The sequence below is a fragment of the Copadichromis virginalis genome, linkage group LG12 (genome assembly GCF_057382275.1).
Source record: "Copadichromis virginalis isolate Kocher_CV1m ecotype Utaka linkage group LG12, C_Virginalis_male_GT1.1, whole genome shotgun sequence".
Taxonomy (NCBI): Eukaryota; Metazoa; Chordata; class Actinopteri; order Cichliformes; family Cichlidae; genus Copadichromis; species Copadichromis virginalis.
This window is the reverse complement of record NC_140629.1, coordinates 236,620-256,643: the sequence shown is the minus strand read 5'-3', so window position 1 is coordinate 256,643 and position 20,024 is coordinate 236,620.

The window sequence follows — 20,024 nt, the reverse complement described above, 5'->3', positions numbered from 1 at the left end:
AATATTAAACATTATTGTGCAGCACATAAGATCAACAGAACACAGTGTGCTTTGAGGTAGGAGCCAAAAAGGGTGTAGTTTGTGGGTGTGATCACCCATGTGTACACCTGTGAGCATGGATGCGCTTGTTTTTTTTAAAAAGGTTCCTTCATGTAATGATCTGCTAGAGGGTGTGGGGGGGCCACAGCCCCGTCCTCCAGGGCATGAAGCAGGTATGGAGGAGATCAAAACTCCAGACATCCAGAGGCCCCCAGAACACAAGAGACCAAGGAAGACCAACAGAGGGGCAGCCGCGCCACTGTCCCAGAAAGAGCTGAGGAGAGTCCCAGATGAGGGCTCACTCAGCAGCCGCGGAGCAGAAGCCAGGGGGAGTTGCAGTGACGCGCCCGTGAGCTCCGCCGGCAGCCAGCCGTGCCTGAGTGACCGAGCCCCAGGCCGAGAGGCCGGGGGCACCCCACCTCCGAAGTGGCCCGAGCGAGCCCCAGGCTCCAGGCCCCGATAAGCGGCCGCCAAGGAGTGAGCCGGTGTGTACCTGGACGCCCATCCCCGGACACAAAGAACCACCAACGCACCGATGTCTGAGGGAGTCCGCCACTGGCAGGGGAAGTGGTGGTAGGGGGAGATAGGCCTCCAAACCTTGGAGGGCCTGAGATGTCCCCAGAGAGGTGGCGCCTGACACCCAACCTGACATATAGACACAGAAATACAGGCACACACATATACAAACATCCATTCCCACCCTCATGCTCTCATATGCACTTACTCCACACTCAACCAACGTGGAGACAGACATGAAGAGACGCTGTACACACGATCACACTCCCCAAGCGTACCCTACAAACCGGGTCTAGGTACCCTTGCCCCTGGAGGGGGAACTGCACCCAGACCCAGGTGGTATTACCCTTTTCCCTGCGGTGGGGGGAGGCAGACCGCCCCGACTCCGCAGCAGCAGGGAGGCCCCACACCCCAGACCGCAGTCGGACGGCCAACTCCTCCTCCTAGCCCCCCCCCCCCCCCCGCTCCAGCAGGTCGCAGAGAATGGGGGTGAGAGAAGACTCCAAACCTCCCTCCACCCGCTCATTGTAGTGTTGATGCATGTGTGTTCTAAGGTGCATTTAAAACCCAGGAGGGCATGGAGCTACCTGCCAGAGAGCAGCAGGTAAGCGCATGGTCCCTCCTGCTAGCCCTCAATGTCTACCGGTATGTGTATTTAACCTTGAGAGCACTTTGTTACTAGCGGCCTGTCACAAAAACACATTTTGTATAGTGTTTTTTTATTATCTTGTTAATAAAATGTATACAAATGTGTGTGATTAATCACAATGTGTTAGTGTGTAATCACCCTGAGACATGCATGCCTGTCTGTAAGAGTCAGATCTAAAGCCACTTGTGATTTGGAGATGCAGCCTGCAGATTCTGTCCAGATTATCCCAGCTCTCTTCACTATATATCCAGGCTTCACTTATCAAATCTGTAAAATTCAAGGCTGGTCCTTAAAAGTTCCCAACAATGCAAAAACTGCATAGCCACACAAGTCCCAGCGTTTCCCACCGCAGCAGCTGTGAAACGAAAGAGGAGAAAGGATGAATGAGTGTTTGCTTATCGGCTCTCCGCTCTCCCCCAAGCTGGCGTTGTTCTTGGTAGCCATGACAACGGAGATAGTCCCAGCTTTGTAAATACAGGCCCCAACACCCCAAAAAAGAAAAGAAAAAAAAAGGATTGGGATTCCCTGCGCAGACCAGGAATCCCCCTAGCAGACTGAAGACACAGATAGGACCTGAACTCAGTGAGTGTGTTCGAGCCGAGGCTCGAACCAGGGCCTGTCTGTGCTTCAAGTTGCCAGGGGCCGGCAAGTGTTCTACGCCACCTGCCCGCCGTGGAAGCCGTGCAAATTTGCTATATTTGACTTCTCTGAATATAAATTATTTTTGAAAAGGAAAAGTAATAATTTTAATGTGAGGCAAAACATGTATGGTGCTCGATAAAGATGACACGCCGACTCACTTCTTCTTCTTTCTTTTTTTTGCAAAGTTTGTTTTCATATTAAACCAGTGTCAGTGACGTCATTCTATGCGACTACCACAGTAAAGGAAAAGCCTGGATCTGTACATCTTTTTCTTTTATTTTTGTTGTCTAAAACACAAAAATCGCGAAACAGTCAGCTCACAAAGTTGCAGGTTGGTGGCAATTTGGCAGAACAGCCAATGACTTAAAACATTTAAGTGCATATATCTTGCCACAAGACATGTGCGCTAAGCTAGCCAAATTAGTTTCTGTTAGCGAATCAAGTTCAAGCTCCTCACATATCATCATCCAGGGTACAGTCATATGCTCATGAGGAGATCCCACGCAGGTAACACTACGGCAGTGCAACAAGTTAAATATGCACACATTTTAAGCTATTTCCTAATATCTAACCATTATGATCAATGTTTGCCTGCAACCGACACAACCAACACAAATGTCATTGAAAAAAACAAAACCCTGTGATCACATGTTTCTGTTTTTCTAGAACAGAAGAAGCACAATTTAAAAAGCCAGTAGTAATAAACCTTTGTTGTTACTGCATGATTCGAATGAAGTACCTGAAGTCTGGCTGGAATAAGAAGTGGTAATCTGTGTACTGTGCTAGTGATCTGCATAATTCACCTCATCTGTTTGGATGGCAGAAGTCGGCTAACTACACAGCTAATTTCATCAGGCTGCTAATGAAACATCTAAAATGATAGATGGTTAACTACACAACGGAAGTAACAGCATTACAATCACTTGATTTAATTACATTTTCCCCCCAAACTTTTGATCCAAATTAGCAAAGTACTGCAGCCATCTGAACCTTCTAGGTGTTACATGTTACAGTGTTCCACTCTGGCCAGCTTTGAAAATGGAAAACTCTTTGCGTGGTTTACTCGGTTCTGTAAATAAGGCTCCTTTCATTTGTGAGACTGTATTCCACAGCCAGTTGTCTTCTCTCCCCTTTGGTCCGCCCTTACAAGGTGAAGGTGCTGCCCACCCATGATACCAGCAAGGTGCGTGCAAGTGGATCCGGCCTTAACACCACTGGAGCGCCCACCTCTCTGCCAGTGAAGGTCACCATTGATGCCAAAGATGCAGGTGAGGGACTGCTGGCAGTGCAGATCACTGTGAGTGCATGAACGTGGACCACACAATAATGTATTCAAAGCATTGATATTTAGGTAACAGTTTTTGTTTTCTCCTGAAGGACCCAGAGGGGAAGCCCAAGAAGCAGATATCTGTGACAGCCATGATGGGACCTACCTGGTGTTTTATGTGCCAGACATGACTGACAGATACACCACTCTCATTAAGTACGGAGGAGACAAGATCCCTTATTCACCCTACTGAATCACCGGAGATGCCAGCAAGTGCACTGTCACTGAATGTTGTCCAGTGGCCAGGTAGGACTCACTTCCTTGGTTGCTTATACACTTTTAGTTTTCTTTGAAAACGGCCCTTTAAGTCACTTGATCCATGACTTGAGCGAGCACTCTCCATTTGTTCATTTGATAGTTATTGTAGAAAAGATAAGAAATGATGCTTTAGTCTTTTTGTAAATTATAGTCAAACATACAATAAACTGAGGTATTCCCTTTGGTTAACAGAGCAATCCGATAATAAAAGTGGACAAAGCACATCGAGTTGCCACAAATATCTTTGTATATTACGCAGTGGGGCAAAAAATGAGGTGACCAAATACTTCTTTTCCACCATAATTTGCAAATCAGTTCTTTAAAACTCGGACAAGTTAGAGGTATACCTATGATGAAAATGACAGGCCTCTCTCATATTTTTAAGTGGGAGAACTTGCACAATTGGTGGCTGACTAAATACTTTTTTGCCCCACTGTATTTGATCCTGTCTCCCTCAATACTATTTAATATCTAAATGCTTGATTCATCATATTATAACAAATGTGCTGTTGTAGCTACTGACAGTGAGTTTGATTCCATTTTTTCCATCTACCAAAGAGAAATAATATCTCTTAGTGGCAGGTGGATCACACGTTGATTCTAACACTTTGCATATGACTGGGTAGGATGAGCATTTTATAAGCGCTTGTGTGGTTTTTGTTTATTTAAGGAAATACATCAGTTTCCCTTGTATTTTAAATTTGAGTGAAGATCCTAAATTGGCCCCCACTCTTCACTTTGAGAAAAGGCTAATCTGTCTTATCCCCACATGAGCACAGTCAGATATAATACAGGCTTTCACTCAGGAGCAGGAAGGCTAAAGGCTGTTTAATGTTTGATCTAACTGTGTCAGACATTTGCGTTCTCACGTGCATGGACAATATCTTGAAAACTTCAGAGCTGCAGTGCATGTGTAAAAGTGGTTAGAAAGCAGTGCTTTAACACAGGTTTTGTCTCTTTGCGTAGCTGCTCGGTCCATCCAGACTCCCCTCGATATACAACAGTGATGCCAGCAACTCAAATACAAGCTCTCTCCAAGTGATTCCTTCATCATCAACATCTGCATCCATGATCCATTAGCTCAACAGCAACATCTGTCAGCTGTGCATCCAACTCGGGGGAATCGCCTGCTGTGCTCAGCCAGTGGGCCGCAATTTCTGTGCCTTGTTGATGGCCTCGCTGTATCCTGTGCTGGAGAAAGCTGGTGAGGAGACACTGCTGGTGAGCCAGGCGGCGCTGAGCTCCATGTAGGACATCAGTAAGGCCTGTGGATACACTTCCCTCAAGGAACTGATCAATGAGAACTCTGACTACCTGCTTAATGACATATCACTCAACCTTCAGAGGCTCAGCCAGCATCCACAGGTAGTTATGAGGTGTTTTTGTTTTTAGCCCAGAATGGACACAGAAATGAGTGCTGGAGGGTTTACCCGATTTCCTTCTTTGTCTGCTTAAGCCTGTGCGTCCCTTTCAGTAAGTGATTTGAATCCACCTGACATTCAGAAGGTCGTGGTAGAGCATATCGTACGAAGGCAAGATGTCAAACACATCCAGTCCCAGGTTAGACTCCGTACCTTCTCCGGTAAGGTTCCCAGACCTAACAACAAAACTGATTATGACACGTGGCGCACACAAATTAACCTGCTCCAAAATGACCCCAGCATGTCCCCGCTGCAAATATCCAGAAAGATCCATGAGAGCCTGCTCCCACCAGCAGCTGATATAGTTAAAATGTGTGACTCACAGGTGCTATAGCGTACGGCCACAGCTTCACTCTGAGCTCCATCTCCATAGAGTGCAGACAGTGATATCTGATACTCCTTAAGACACAGGACAACAGTTTATTGAGATATTGTATTTTTTATTTCATAATATGTACTCCAACAACTCAATAGTTCTTCCCCACCTGCCTCAGGTCGCCTCCACTTAGGGAGATCCACTTAATGAGGTAAGAAACATCATCATCATCTGCAGCTTCCCAGCGCACCGTGATGTCACTGTCTGAGAAATTAGTTATCCTAAGGTCTGAAGGAGGAGGCACCTTCACTAGAAGAAAAGAATAATGTGTATGGGAATTTTTTAAAAATGGGAAAGCTACATCTTTATATCTTTCATTATTAATAACATTTACAGTACTGTGCAAAAGTCATGAGCCACACGCTGAAGTATTTCATTGGACATTATCTGTTTTTTCCAATCCTTTTTAATCCAGTTCTTGTACCTGACCATTTTCTGAGTAATGTTGTTTGTTTGTTTGTTTGTGTAAACACTTGTTTGTTTGTTTGTTTGTTTGTTTGTTTGTGTAAACACTTTGCACTGACCATTATTGGAGAATTAAAAAGCACCTAATTCAAGGAATATGTGTACACATAACAGAAAACTTGGGAAAGAACCAATTTGAAATCTTTAAGCACTTTGTTACTAGCGGCCTGTCACAAAAACACATTTTGTATAGTGTTTTTTTTTAATCTTGTTAATAAAATGTATACAAATGTGTGTGATTAATCACAATGTGTTAGTGTGTAATCACCCTGAGACATGCATGCCTGTCTGTAAGAGTCAGATCTAAAGCCACTTCTTTTTTTCTTTTTTTTTTGCCTGTCCCGTTTGGCTCTTTTGCCATCAGAATTGTTGTCTAAAGGCAAAGAAAGATGCCCAACGGATTTACTTTACCAAACTGACCATCCCAGCCTTGCCGTAATGGTCCATTTGATTCACCTTTTATTGTTTATTTTATTTTCACTTGCTGAATACGGGACAGACTTGACTGGGGGAAAGAAGGGGAGAAAGAAAGAGGGAAAGAGAAACAGCTGAGAAGAGGGACGGGGGAGAAGGGCAAAAAACAAAAACCAACAGAATGAGCAGAAAAAAATAAAAAGAAATAAAAAATGCATATATCGATCACCTGGATCACCTGCTGAGAAAGAAAAAAGAAAACAAGCAGAAGAGAACAAGAGTAATAGAATAAACAGCATCACAATGATATATGGGAATATGACAGTAAATACTAAATATTAAACATTATTGTGCAGCACATAAGATCAACAGAACACAGTGTGCTTTGAGGTAGGAGCCAAAAAGGGTGTAGTTTGTGGGTGTGATCACCCATGTGTACACCTGTGAGCATGGATGCGCTTGTTTTTTTTAAAAAGGTTCCTTCATGTAATGATCTGCTAGAGGGTGTGGGGGGGCCACAGCCCCGTCCTCCAGGGCATGAAGCAGGTATGGAGGAGATCAAAACTCCAGACATCCAGAGGCCCCCAGAACACAAGAGACCAAGGAAGACCAACAGAGGGGCAGCCGCGCCACTGTCCCAGAAAGAGCTGAGGAGAGTCCCAGATGAGGGCTCACTCAGCAGCCGCGGAGCAGAAGCCAGGGGGAGTTGCAGTGACGCGCCCGTGAGCTCCGCCGGCAGCCAGCCGTGCCTGAGTGACCGAGCCCCAGGCCGAGAGGCCGGGGGCACCCCACCTCCGAAGTGGCCCGAGCGAGCCCCAGGCTCCAGGCCCCGATAAGCGGCCGCCAAGGAGTGAGCCGGTGTGTACCTGGACGCCCATCCCCGGACACAAAGAACCACCAACGCACCGATGTCTGAGGGAGTCCGCCACTGGCAGGGGAAGTGGTGGTAGGGGGAGATAGGCCTCCAAACCTTGGAGGGCCTGAGATGTCCCCAGAGAGGTGGCGCCTGACACTCTGATAGTGCTGCACTGCATGTTTTTCCCTTGATGTCACTATTTTCAATGTGTTAAGGAGTGAATAGTGAACTTCTTTTAATGGTGTGTTTAATTAATTTGATTTAATAACTTGTGACCTTTGAGTCCCTTCCTTGCAAGAATTATGGCCAATGACGGAAATGTATGTATTACATTTAAGATTGGAAAACAATGTCAATGCCACAAACGTGAGTTGTCATATACATCTGTGAGTTAATCTGCACAACCGTGTGCACATGTGCTCTGTGCATGTACACACACAAAGAATTGACCTTCGTTCCTTAAATTTGTAGCATTGCCTCTGTGCTGCCTGATGGTGCTCAGTGGCTTTTGCTTCTTGCTTTTAAATCAGATGTCACTCTCAACATAAACACAAGCTACAGCAGCCAAGCAGTCTTAGCTGAGGAAACAAAGATACATTTCCTCATTTAATGTAAAATATTGTGGTGATGTTATGTTATATTAGGCAGGCAGCTGCCCAAATAACACTGTGACAATCAAAAGTACAGGGAGTGCAGAATTATTAGGCAAATGAGTATTTTGTCCACATCATCCTCTTCATGCATGTTGTCTTACTCCAAGCTGTATAGGCTCGAAAGCCTACTACCAATTAAGCATATTAGGTGATGTGCATCTCTGTAATGAGAAGGGGTGTGGTCTAATGACATCAACACCCTATATCAGGTGTGCATAATTATTAGGCAACGTCCTTTCCTTTGGCAAAATGGGTCAAAAGAAGGACTTGACAGGCTGAAAGTGGCATTGGTTTTGGTGCCATAAATAGTCAAAAATAGTGAGATATCTTGCAGAGGGATGCAGCAGTCTCAAAATTGCAAAGCTTCTGAAGCGTGATCATCGAACAATCAAGCGTTTCATTCAAAATAGTCAACAGGGTCGGAAGAAGCGCGTGGAAAAACCAAGGCACAAAATAACTCACATTAAAATTAAATTAAAATTAACACACTAAAATACATAACATTAAATCAGCTGTGTTGGATCACGGACTCATCTAAAACCTGCAGGACACCGGCCCTCGAGGCCTGGAGTTGGACACCTCTGATTTATGCTCTCATTCACACCTGTGGGCAGTTTAGAGTCAGAGTTAACCCAACCCCACTCGCTCCATGTTCAAAGACGTGCAGTTAATAATTAGAACTAAAAGAAAGCGGTTGTAACAGTACAGAGGCGACCTTTGTGTGACAAAACCATGAAAGCAGATCTCATATAAGTGGTTCACAGAAATGTCATTAACCTCAGCTGAAGCTGACTGAGTCTGATATCTGTGCATCATGTTTCATTTTCAGGAACCTGCTCCAATGACAGAGGACCTGTTAGCAGAGCAGTCAGAGGTATTGACCAAACTGGGCACATCAGCTGAAGGTACCCACCTGCGTGCTCGGATGCAGAGTGCCTGTCTGCTATCTGACATGGAGTCCTTCAAAGTGAGTCGGACACACTCTGGGTCAGCTGTCTCCTAAGTTTCTTAGTGCTTCCTGTCTAACATCCACACTTAGACGGACACATCGGAGAGCAGCTTGGGGTTAGTATCTTGGCTATGGGGGCGATTGTGGCTCAAGAGTTGGGAGTTCGCCTTGTAATCGGAAGGTTGCCGGTTTGAGCTCCGGCTTGGACAGTCTCGGTCGTTGTGTCCTTGGGCAAGACACTTCACCCGTTGCCTACTGGTGGTGGTCAGAGGGCCCGGTGGCGCCAGTGTCCGGCAGCCTCGCCTCTGTCAGTGCGCCCCAGGGTGGCTGTGGTTACAATGTAGCTGCCATCACCAGTGTGTGAATGTGTGTGTGAATGGGTGGATGACTGGTTGTGTAAAGAGCTTTGGGGTCCTTAGGGACTAGTAAAGCACTATACAAATACAGGCCATTTACCATTTACCAAGGATACTTGGCCTGCAGACTGGAGGAACCAGGGATTGAACCACGACCTTCTGATCAGTAGATGACCTGCTAATGAGCTACAGCCACCCGTTAGCCTTCAGCATTAGCCACATGTTGTGGAAGTTTTCCATTAAATAAAGCCTGCAGACGAGCGGTAGCTAACATTCTTTAATCAAAACAAAGAACAGAAAACCAAGCTTGGTGGAGAGCATGCATGATCGCGGGGCAGACGGTCAGCAGAGTCTCCCTGAGCCTAGCATGGCTCTCTGTTAAAAACCTTCTTCAGGAACAAAAGGCAGTGCACAGCTGTTTCACACCTTAAGGTTCACACTCCCTTGCTGCCTCCCAGAGTCCTCGAAGAGACAAAAGATTCTTCCTGTGGAGTTCTGCTTCCCCCCAACTTCCTTACCAGACTCCCACCATCTGTCTAACTGCATGAGTGTGAGACATGCTACAATCCAGTGGCACCAAGGCATTATACAATAACATAATATGAATAATACATAAATAAAAGAAATTTTTATACACACATTAGCGTCAGTGTGCCCTCGAGTTGCTACATGTCTGCTAGTTTTACTGTTCAGGATGTTTTGTGTGTGTGTGTGTGTGAACTGCCTGCAGTGAACATAACTGTGCAGTCACACACACACACAGTAGTCACAGAGAGTACCGCTGTGGTAGGGTGACCATAAAGAGGACACTGGGCTGTTAAATTATAATATTATTTTATGCCATGTTATACCCCTAATTAAAGATTGTGAATTATTATGTAGTCTTAGTTGGCATTATTCTCCTGAATTAGAAGAAGCTGATAACTATTGCATTAGTTAAACTGATTTTCCCTACATTAGACTGCTGATTTATTGTGGATGAATGATATTGTTTTATGATGTTATAAGAAATACTGTTTGCAGAAAGTCATCGCCTTATTTGTCTGATTAGAAGAGAACGGAACATGCTGGAGTTTTCTGCCCCATCTCAGCAGGAGCAGATAAACGGGGAGCCAAGGTCGTAGCTTAGGCACCGTGTGAGAGAAAAGCATGTGAATGTTTAGGCTTTTATGATAAAGTGGGGGCACCAGAGGCTATAAGAGTTTGATCAATGCTCCACCATTTTGAGATCTGAGGCTGTCTGCATACAGTGTCCATCTCCCACGCGCGTGACTATTAAAATCATTGTTTGACTTAACCCGGCCGGACCAGTGTTGTTATTGTGTTTTTTTCTCTTGTCTCCATCCCCAATTTTGAACTCGTAACAGCTTGGGGGCTCGTCCTGTGGTATTGGGGTGGAAGTTAGAGGTTTGGACGGTCCGAGGTTGTCGAACGGACAGGCACAAGCCAGTGGTCTGACGTGAGTGGGCATAAGCCGGCTTATCCAAAGGTAAGGCACTACCTGTTGAATTATTTCCAAAGTGTGCCAAATTGGACATGATTAAATTAAAAGTCTACTCACTGAAATTACTGGTAGAGGGCCTGTTTTGATTTTGATGAGGATCCGCGTGTGTCTAATGCAGTTAAAGCCGGTTAAGAGTATTTAATGAAGTTGAAAAAGAAATGCTGGGTTAGAGTCTGTTAAGGTTCAAAATATTGGGGATGGAGACAAGAGAAAAAACCACAATAACAACACTGGTCCGGCCGGGTTGAGTCAAACGATGATTTTAATGATCACACGCGTGGGAGATGGACACTGATGCAGACAGCCTCAAATCTCAAAATGGTGGAGCATTGCTCAAACTTTTATAGCCTCTGGTGCCTCCACCTTATCATACAAAGCCTAAACATTCACATGCTTTCTCTCACACAGCGCCTGAGCTACGACCTTGGCTCCCTGTTTATCTGCTCCTGCTGAAATGGGGCAGAAAACTCCAGCACACTCTGTTCTCTTCTACTCAGACAAATTAGATTTCTTATAACTCAGCAGTATAATGCATCATAAAACAATATCATTCATTCACAACAAGTCAGCAGTTTAATGTAATGCAAATCAGTTTAACTAATGCAATAGTTATCAGCTTCTTCTAATTCAGGAGAATAATGCAAACTAAAACTACATAATAATTCACAATCTTTAATTAGGGGTATAACATGGCATAAAATAATATTATAATCTAACAATTCCCCCTGATGAGGTCATTAGAATAATGACCTCACAAACACCCTTCAATCCAGTGTGGCCGGGTTCATCTCTTCTCACTCCTGAGGTCCTTTGTCCCCCTGAGGGGCGAACCATATGTGGGATGACCTCTGTGTTTGCGCAATTCAGATGCAAGAAAAACTATGATTCCAACAGTAGCAGGTCCAGATGACACTCTCCTTGTCTCCCACTGCTTTCAGCCTTTATTCTATTGCTGCAGCTACCAGTGTCGTCCAGTTGGGTGATCCTCTGCTCTTCATTCTTCAACCTTAGGGGTTAGACAACCCTTCAGTCGTGACACAGATCAGGGGATTATTCTGCCCCGATTTCAAACAACGATCTGTGTATTCTCCAGAAAAAGGAACAGGAAGGTGTCCCCTTTTTGCCCAAAAGCCTCTCGAACTTCGTTGGTCTGGTGTTCCCGGATTTCCGCCAACCCCTTCATGGTTATTGCTGTGTTTATGGGATCCATCCTTTTGTGGTGACTAGCTGGAGCCCAAACGCCATGACCCTTGGACCCAGTTGATGTCTCGGCAGTCACTGTGTCTGACTCTGCTACGGAGGATCCTCGTATATCTGTGACCTCGTCTGGTGTCTGTTCCTTTCCCTGTAAGAGACAGAAAACCAAAACACCCCTCTTCCTAACCCTAATAATCTAATGTTGTTATCTACTGACCTTCTAGTGATTCAGAATTGGTCTAAAACATTCAGAATGTCCCAGGGACTTATTCTAATCATATCTTATGTGTGTGTAAGCGTGTTTGCATTTAGCCCTCTGCACTCAAGGCGTTTCCTACACTTTATCAGTCCGGACAGTCACGCCGAACGAAGCTTCTGACCTTCAAAAGGCCGAGTGCCAACTCGTTATAAGCACATTTGCAAGGTGTGTCTGAAAATTATTGAAACCCCTCTTTTTAACAAAAGACAAAGAAATTAACAAATCTTCTAAGCGCTATTCAGTTCATTTCAATGAGTAATGATTAAACATGAAAGTGATAGTTTATGCTTTTTCACTGATTCTCTAAAAGGTCCGTCTTCTCGGACCGCTATTAGCTTAAGCTTTACCATTCCTAAGGTATTAAAGACACAAATGAAGTTATAAAATGTTCAAATAATCCTTGTTTGATGTCAAAGCTCAACCTTCCCCCCCTTTTTTGACACATTCCAATGTGTCAAATCAACGGAGCTAGAACATTCAAAAAAAAGTTAGGCAGCTACAAAGTTTCCCAGACTCTTAAGGTGATCCGCGTATAACGTTCTGACTCAGGTATTTAATATTTTAATAAATCTCGTTTAATTAACTGCCACTATTTAAACTAACTTTAAAGACATAATTTAAGAAAAGATCACAAAGAATAACATGATATCAGTGTTTTGTAAGCGCGTGCGGCCCTCCATGCTCGAAGCCTTTTCCCTCAATAGATCAGTCAGACATTCGCGCTGACTGTAGCTTTTAACCCTTATTAACTTGAGCACAACTCTACAATGAGCAACAAGTTGCAATATGTATAAAAATGATCATGGTTACACCTGCAATGAAAAATTATATCATTATCCTAACACCTGTAAATAGAAGATTCATCAGAAGTTATAACAATCACAGGAACACAGATGTTAGTATAAGGTCAAAAGCTTCAATAAATGATCATCGATGCAATGCTTGTTGCATGATTCTCATACAATAATAATGCTGACATTAAAATAACAGTATAACACCCCCTTTTGTCCCGTTTCACTTGACACCTAAACGTTTATAAATGCCTCTTTTATTCTTGATTTTATTTCCCCCTTTTCTCCCCTTACTGACCACAGCAGGGGGATCTTAGTTTTGAATCAGCCATGAATCCAGCTCACCTGATTCATCAGTGAGCTCCACCATCACTGGCGTCTGACAGGGTGGCGCTGCATACTCTTCCTTTAATGTCACTATTTTCAACCTGTTAATTAGAGTGTTTAAACCTGAAGTCGACTACGTCCACAACAAGTCAATACAGCTGTAAATGAGGCCAATTATCAATCTATTACCAATCAATAACAACAGATAACTTCTATTTTATGCATGCTTTTAATCAACCACTCACCCAGAGGATCTCCAATCCCAGGAAATGCCTTCTCCTCCTTTAATGAGTCTGTCCTCCTTCCATGCCCTGGTAACTGGTCCATCCAGAGCCATATGATCTCAAATATACATACAACAAGCCAAACCACACCTTGGTCACACCAACCCTCCTCCTCCCCGAAGATGTCCAATGCCATCCTAGTATGGACTGTCAAATGTGGCTTTAACGCTGACTGTTCTGACAATCCATTTTATAACGTTCCTGGTCAGATTTGCCAATCTCTGCACCAGGGTTTTAAACGTTTCGCCATTTTCATTAGGTTTTATCTTTTATTTAGTTTCGACTCCAGATTTTCAATTTTTTGCCAGTTGTAATTAGTTTTTACCAATTCTTTGCTAGTTTAGTTTAGTTTTTATTTTCTGAAAATCCTTAGTTTCAATTTAGTCTTATTTGTGTTTTGCAAAAAATTAAGTGTAACAAAATCTCAGTTCCATCATATCAATCATGCTCTTCTGGTTGTCCTTGGGTGTTGAGACTAATAACTATTAATTCTTGCCGCACCGAGTGGTCCTAATTTTGGTTAAAGTTAATTGATAACCTTTTGAAGGCGATTGTTTCACACCTTTATTTAGATGTCCCAGTCCTGTTGTCTCGGGATGCATCACGCTGCCTTATCTGGGGTTAGCTGTTTTCTTGGGATGCGAGTTAAGTGGGTGAGCTCTAAAAAGAGGGGGAGTGTGCTCCCCCTGATGAGGTCTTCTAGGTAAGCTAGGTTAACCTTCTTGTGTGAGCTTTTCAAGTGCACTTTAAGGTTTGTGGGATTTTTTTGTTTTATAAATGTCCCTCAAGACCCCCTGATGACCCAGTAATTCATTTTTTGCGCACTGTAGTACACATTTAGTTTTTGCTTGTAGCTCGCATACTCTACTTGCCACTCCTCTAAGTCCTGATGTTTCTTAGAGAGGGCAACAGTACCTTTAAAATTATGTCACATGTGTGGGGGTGTGGCCTTGCCAATTGTTTTTCCCACCTTTTCAAAATGGCTGGCGTGCCCACCAGCACATTTTATGGAAGAAAGAAAGGTAAGCTTGATATTTACAATTAAAATGTTTTGTTAAACTCAGATTTTTATTTTATTCAAAAAATAAACATCTAGTAAATAATTTCAGGGGTCTTTAAGAATTAGGCTCATTTACTTTCACAGGGAACATGACTAATTTATTAATGTGTGCTCTACACATTGGGACTTTATATTTATTTCACTTTTTCCTAATACACAACTTTTGACAAAGGCGAAGAGAATTCTTAACACAATTATTAAGGGAGATTCAAACATAGATTTTTCAAAATATGAGAGGGTCAGGACCCACTAAAAGCCACACAAAGATTATCGAGATGCAGTGGCAGATGTAATAGAGAAAGACACAGGGCCACCTGAAATCTGTCGTCCTATCTGGTGCAAAACCAACATGTAGTAGAATCTGGAATTTTGATTTTGAGTTAAAAATAAAATATGGGTAAAATGCAGAAATGTTTTCCAGTAAAGTAAAAAATAAGAGTCGCAATTATAGTTGAATCCATAACACCTAATTGTTTCTACAAGATCACGTCGTTGCTGAAAGTTATCAGTGATCTCAATGTGTGAAAGGAACTCACAGTGTCTGGAGTTTAAGCTCCTCTTGGCTGAGAAACCTGGGACAAACATGTGAACAAGACCTGAATAATACCAGTAATGAAGACTTCTCTCCAAAGATCAATAAAGGGAAGCCCCAATCTGATGAGAGTCTAGCAAAATATAGTTCACTCCACTTGCCTGAAATGGTTAGCAGTCCAAGGCATTTCAGTTGTAGAATGATTGGGTGCAACAATGAAACAGATGTGAGATGAGGGAAGTGCCAAATGTTCCTTTGTGTCTCCAAATAAAATCAGTACTTCCTCAGATTTCCTAAATAAATTGACTTTTGTGAAGTAGAAAGTTCAGTGCCATCACTTATTCCTGAACCAATAGTTTACAGCTAGTGAAGTGTCAGTGACTTCTGGGTTGGTCCCTGATCTTCATCTTATGAGATTGTTATTTTAATAACACTTGATTTATTTAAAAGAAAAAAGAAAAAAAAGAAAAAACGAAAACATTTCTCCCTGTTTTTTCTTCTCTGGGTCTCAGGAGGACATTATGTCCCTCTCCACTACAAGACTCTTGTTATGTCTACAAAACAGTCATATTAAAATCATCCTCAATTCTATTCTGGCGCTGTTTCCCGACTTTTCCTGACCTGATTCTGCGCGTGGACGAAGCAGCAACACAGACGACTCGACTAACGTACTACCTTAATTTCACTATAGCAGGGCACGCACACATCAATGCAACCAAACACGTTTTGCTATAAATCTAGTTAATTTCAGTTAGTTTTGTGAACATTCAGTACAGTTTTAGTTAGTATTTCTTTTTGTTTTGATTTTATTACCGTTAACGCAAAATTTTTTCCCACTTCTAGTTTTCGTTATTTCATTTGTTGTCTTTAATAATAATAATCTCCTCTGCACCCTTGAATAAACATCATTAACATGATCAACCTTTTGCTGCTTGTTATTTCACCATCTTATTGAATCAAATACTTCATCCTTATGTGGTTTACAACATTATATTTATCTAAATCTCCACTTTGTGTCTAAATGTTTGAAGAATTTTTGAGGGTCAAATTTCGAGAATTTGACCCTAAGTGAAAGTTATGGCGTTATCACCCCCTTTGGGGATTACCTTTTTCCAGTTTTGATGATATTCCTCCCCGTTCTTTATTCTTTGCAAGTACCCCTCCTCGGTGGCGAGAACCATTGGTGTGATCAAGCGGGTGCTGTAAAAACAAAAGGTCAGGACAGAGCAGTCACCAGTCATGTACTTCATTCAAAATTAACAAATATCAAGCTTCATATTGATCCTCTGAGTGTAATGGTACATTTTAATTTCCACTTCTCAAAACTAAAAACAATATTTTCTTTATTTTACTCTTGTTCTTGTGCAGCACCACCCCTCAGCACATGCCCCTGTTATTTTATCTTACTTTTAAAATGTTGACTACTTCAAGAGAGCGCCCAAAAGACGGGGACCAGTGTTTATCATTACATATCTCCATTTTGAGTGTGGCTGTCTATCATTCCCCTCTTATTCATAGACCTCGGTGGAGGGTTTTTTGTTTGTTTTTTCTTTATTTCTCTAAAATTAATTCACTCTCTACATTGACCCACTATGGTTAATAATAACATGCTCAGTCATGAGTGGGATCAAACCTTTTCTTCACTTTAGCATTTAACATTCCCAACAATATAATGTGATACATTAATTAAAACACAGCTACTAAAACACAATTTTCTTAATGCAAACATCAGTAACTCAAAATTAGCAACCAAGGGGTTCAGCCTGCAGTTCACACTCCTGTGAAGCTACAGCTCTTTAGTCTCTGTCATTCTTCTGTTCTTGCAGACAAAACAAAGCAAAAGAAAACATCCACCCTTCTTTTACAGGCTGGGTGAATTGTCTGTGGACATTTAATAATCCTAAAGTCGGCACCGTTTTTGTCTCAGTACCAAGTCAGTTAAAACTTTTAGTCGTCAGTCCGTCACAGTCCAGTCACATGCATACATTCACACACATTCGTACCAGAAGTTGCTGATAATGGAGTCTCACGCGCAACCTATTCGAGGCTCCATCACCAGCAAGATGACGTCATCATTTTAAAGGAAACAGCTCCTTGTTTGTTTTTCCTTCTTTGGACTGGATTGACTCGGTGCAATCCTTTTAGGCTTCAGGATCAGTGTCCCATATAAGTGAATTTTTCTCCCAAGCTCATTATAATCATGGAGAAAAAAAATACTTTGCGACTGTTTTCAGTAAGAATATTTTATAGCGCTTTAAAGTTCAATCTCTCAGGCCTGGATTAAAGAGCTGATTTGTTAAATCAGGAACTCACAAAATACCAAAATATCACCACCGGTGGGTCACACCTCTCAGATGTTCTTATCTCAGTGCACTGTAACAAAAGCAAAAACAAACGTAAACAATAAAACACTCATATAATAACAGATACTGGGGCCCATTGCAAACATGTCCAAAGTTCAAACCATCTTTCTCTCTCTTAGAGAAAGAGAACAATCCAAACCTCACTGATAGAATCAACCTAGTGTCAAACAAAACCCAAAAATCAACCAGAACTTCACACACTATATTGTGTAGGCATACAGTTACCATAACTCCTTTTTTTTTTTTTGCACCAACAAAAACACGTTGGATTTACTTGACTCAATAGTAGACACTGGTTACACACAAACGCTTTGCTTTGGCGGAAACTTAAACAACTGAGTCAAATCAACACAACCTTTTGATATTCTCTCCGAAATAAAACTCACATCATTCACTCATCATTTTCACTCTGTACCACTGCTCCTTATCAGGCTGTGTGAAGCACAGTACACAATTCAGTGGAGGCCTCAAGCCATAAACCGACATCACGCACAGACATTGTTTTCACAACCAAACTACTTTAAACCTTGTCCCCTAAATCTACACAGATGCCCTCTGTGTGGCATGAAATGCATTTAACCCATAAACAATCAATGGCTTCTTATTGTTGTAACCGACTCCATATTCGGATGTTTGTGTGCAGCATTTGTTAGTAAAGCATTCTTCATTGCATCAGCGTGTGTGTGGATCACTTCTCAGTGAATTGAATCAGCATTTTGATTTTTTGCACGTGTGTGTGTCATTTCTCACTCAATCAACGAGTGCATATGTTCGTATATGTTTCTCTTCATTCTGAGTCAGTGCATGTAGATGTGTATGTGTGTGTGTGTGTTTGTGTTCATCACTTTCCTGTTCTGGTGTTCTGAGTAAACCGCGGCCTGAAGCATGCCCTGGGTCCTGCCCTCCTCCATTTCAGTCTGTTTGCGTCCATTGGTGATGCTGATTAAAGTTCTGTCCATACTGGTTCTGGCCCCAATTGAGGCAGTGCTTTTCTCCAGTGTCCTGCATCTTCTCCTTATTCCACTCCTCCTTAGCTTGACCCTTTTGCTTCTGTAGCTCCTTCAGGGTTTTGATACGCAGCTCAATCGTCTGGATGTCAGTGTCAAGCTCCAGTCTACGCTGCTGCTCCAGCTCTTCCTCTGTTTCTCCCAGCCAAGTCAAGATTTTGTTCAGGTCAAAGTTCAGCTGCTGTCACTGCTGCTCGTTCTGCTTTGTTCTCATCTCCTTGCTGAGGTCCTGAGCCTGCAGAAGCTCCCAGTGCTCCATCCCTCCTGAAGTCTGGGGGTCTGAGCTGCTGGGATCTGCCAGTCCAGACACCGTATCCTCTTCCTCCTCACCGTGTCAATACCTCCACGACACTCGCCCCTCAGTCGCAGATATCACATGTATGAGGAGTCCGTTTCTATGCCTGTACAATTGCAGCTGCTGTCCATTTGTTGCAGGCAGAAACGGCTGACATCCAGAGGGTGTAAATGAGAGTCTGCAGCAGCAACTTCACCAGTGGAAGACCTCAGTGTTTGTTCTGTTAGCTTAACAAAGGCCTCAAGGACGTTTCTGGGATGCTCATCTGGCCCCGGCAAGCTCCGGCCTGACTTCACGTCCAGCGTCTGGGACTGCAAGTCTGATGGGTTCCATTATCAGCCAGCTCCTCTTGAGCCATGCTCAGTTTCTGCTCTGATGTCTTGAGCTCTCACTGAGGACATAAACCTCAGTCTTTTCCGTACACATCAGATTGAAGTCCATTGATGTTTCCCTTGCCTTGCTCCACGGCCTTCTACGGCTCTGCTGTTCGGCTCTTCTCAGAGGTCAGCTCCTGGCCGAGCCCCGACACCTGTGCCTTCAGCTTATTTTCTCCTGGTGTTTTGTCCATTCTGAGGTGCCTCCTGACCTCAGTTACTCCTCCTGTCTCTAGCACGCCCTTCTTGCTGCCCGATGGTCATTGTTGGTCCGTCACTGTCCTGCACAGTTTTAATGCAGAGTGGTTAAGGTCAGCATGGTTTTGCTCGGCCTCTCTTTTCATCTGGGCTTAATGGGCGTCTCGTCACAGCTCTGTCAGCTGACGCTGTCTTTTTCCATATGGCAAGAGTGTGAAGAGTGTGTGAGAAGGGTGTGTCCGATCAGGCACAATGCTGGTGGCTTTGCGAGTGCCTCGTTTTCCAAATCCAGATGTTTATTTGTCACGTACACAGCAACAGAGAGAACAGTCTGTTGTTGGGATGGCTGAGGTCTTTCACGATCTTCCTGGTCTTGGTCCAGCACCGCCTTCTGTAGATTGAGTGCAGGTCAGGGAGCTCGGAGCGAATGGTGCGCTCAGCTGATTGCACAACCCTCTGTAGAGCTTGTCTGTCCGGCATGGTGCTGTTCCCGAACCAGACAGTGATATAGCTGCTCAGGATGCTCTCAATAATTCCTTTATATAAGGTGGTCAGAATCGGTGGTGGGAGCCGGGCCTTTCTCAGTCTTCTCAGAAAGAAAAGACGCTGACAGAAATCTCCCCGTGTAGTGAAACGGGCCTTGGATTACCGCTCTCCGTCTCTGCTGCATGAGATCATTTTCCTGCAGCACTGTTGACATTTTCAAGTTGTTGTTGTGGGTCCAGCTGCTTTAGCATTTGGTCAGGGTCACATCAAAGATGGTGGAGGAGAGAGCAAAGATGGTAGAGGGGAGAGCAGGAGTCCAGGGTCAGCTTCGGCTTCCCGGGCCGACAAAGCAGCCTGTAATCAAGCATAAAGAGAAAAAACAAAACAAAACAAAACAAAACAAAAACAAACGAACAGGAAAATGAT